The following is a 2,012-nucleotide window of genomic DNA, read 5'->3' as shown; positions in this document are numbered from 1 at the left end:
TGGGGTGGTAGTGTAAGGCGTGGGGTGGTAGTGTGAGGCGTGGGGTGGTAGTGTGAGGCGTGGGGTGGTAGTGGGAGGCGTGGGGTGGTAGTGTAAGCGTGGGGTGGTAGTGTAAGGCGTGGGGTGGTAGTGTAAGGCGTGGGGTGGTAGTGTAAGGCGTGGGGTGGTAGTGTAAGGCGTGGGGTGGTAGTGTAAGGCGTGGGGTGGTAGTGTGAGGCGTGGGGTGGTAGTGTGAGGCGTGGGGTGGTAGTGGGAGGCGTGGGGTGGTAGTGTAAGGCGTGGGGTGGTAGTGTAAGGCGTGGGGTGGTAGTGTAAGGCGTGGGGTGGTAGTGTGTGGCGTGGGGTGGTAGTGTAAGGCGTGGGGTGGTAGTGTAAGGCGTGGGGTGGTAGTGTGTGGCGTGGGGTGGTAGTGTAAGGCGTGGGGTGGTAGTGTAAGGCGTGGGGTGGTAGTGTGTGGCGTGGGGTGGTAGTGTAAGGCGTGGGGTGGTAGTGTGAGGCGTGGGGTGGTAGTGTGTGGCGTGGGGAGGTAGTGTGTGGCGTGGGGTGGTAGTGTAAGGCGTGGGGTGGTAGTGTAAGGCGTGGGGTGGTAGTGTGTGGCGTGGGGTGGTAGTGTGAGGCGTGGGGTGGTAGTGTAAGGCGTGGGGTGGTAGTGTGTGGCGTGGGGTGGTAGTGTAAGGCGTGGGGTGGTAGTGTGTGGCGTGGGGTGGTAGTGTGAGGCGTGGGGTGGTAGTGTAAGGCGTGGGGTGGTAGTGTAAGGCGTGGGGTGGTAGTGTAAGGCGTGGGGTGGTAGTGTAAGGCGTGGGGTGGTAGTGGGAGGCGTGGGGTGGTAGTGTAAGGCGTGGGGTGGTAGTGTGAGGCGTGGGGTGGTAGTGTAAGGCGTGGGGTGGTAGTGGGAGGCGTGGGGTGGTAGTGTAAGGCGTGGGGTGGTAGTGTAAGGCGTGGGGTGGTAGTGTAAGGCGTGGGGTGGTAGTGGGAGGCGTGGGGTGGTAGTGTGAGGCGTGGGGTGGTAGTGTAAGGCGTGGGGTGGTAGTGTAAGGCGTGGGGTGGTAGTGTGAGGCGTGGGGTGGTAGTGTAAGGCGTGGGGTGGTAGTGTGAGGCGTGGGGTGGTAGTGTAAGGCGTGGGGTGGTAGTGTAAGGCGTGGGGTGGTAGTGTGAGGCGTGGGGTGGTAGTGTAAGGCGTGGGGTGGTAGTGTAAGGCGTGGGGTGGTAGTGTAAGGCGTGGGGTGGTAGTGTGAGGCGTGGGGTGGTAGTGTAAGGCGTGGGGTGGTAGTGTGAGGCGTGGGGTGGTAGTGTAAGGCGTGGGGTGGTAGTGTGAGGCGTGGGGTGGTAGTGTAAGGCGTGGGTGGTAGTGTAAGGCGTGGGGTGGTAGTGTGAGGCGTGGGGTGGTAGTGGGAGGCGTGGGGTGGTAGTGTAAGGCGTGGGGTGGTAGTGTAAGGCGTGGGGTGGTAGTGTAAGGCGTGGGGTGGTAGTGTGAGGCGTGGGGTGGTAGTGTAAGGCGTGGGGTGGTAGTGTGAGGCGTGGGGTGGTAGTGTAAGGCGTGGGGTGGTAGTGTGAGGCGTGGGGTGGTAGTGGGAGGCGTGGGGTGGTAGTGTAAGGCGTGGGGTGGTAGTGGGAGGCGTGGGGTGGTAGTGTAAGGCGTGGGGTGGTAGTGTGAGGCGTGGGGTGGTAGTGTAAGGCGTGGGGTGGTAGTGTGAGGCGTGGGGTGGTAGTGGGAGGCGTGGGGTGGTAGTGTAAGGCGTGGGGTGGTAGTGGGAGGCGTGGGGTGGTAGTGTAAGGTGTGGGGTGGTAGTGTAAGGCGTGGGGTGGTAGTGGGAGGCGTGGGGTGGTAGTGTAAGGCGTGGGGTGGTAGTGGGAGGCGTGGGGTGGTAGTGTAAGGCGTGGGGTGGTAGTGTAAGGCGTGGGGTGGTAGTGTAAGGCGTGGGGTGGTAGTGGGAGGCGTGGGGTGGTAGTGTGAGGCGTGGGGTGGTAGTGTAAGGCGTGGGGTGGTAGTGGGAGGCGTGGGGTGGTAGTGT

This window comes from Procambarus clarkii, chromosome 31 (genome assembly GCF_040958095.1).
Source record: "Procambarus clarkii isolate CNS0578487 chromosome 31, FALCON_Pclarkii_2.0, whole genome shotgun sequence".
In the NCBI taxonomy this organism is placed as follows: domain Eukaryota; kingdom Metazoa; phylum Arthropoda; class Malacostraca; order Decapoda; family Cambaridae; genus Procambarus; species Procambarus clarkii.
The sequence above is the reverse complement of the archived record's forward strand: the minus strand, read 5'-3'. Positions refer to the sequence as shown.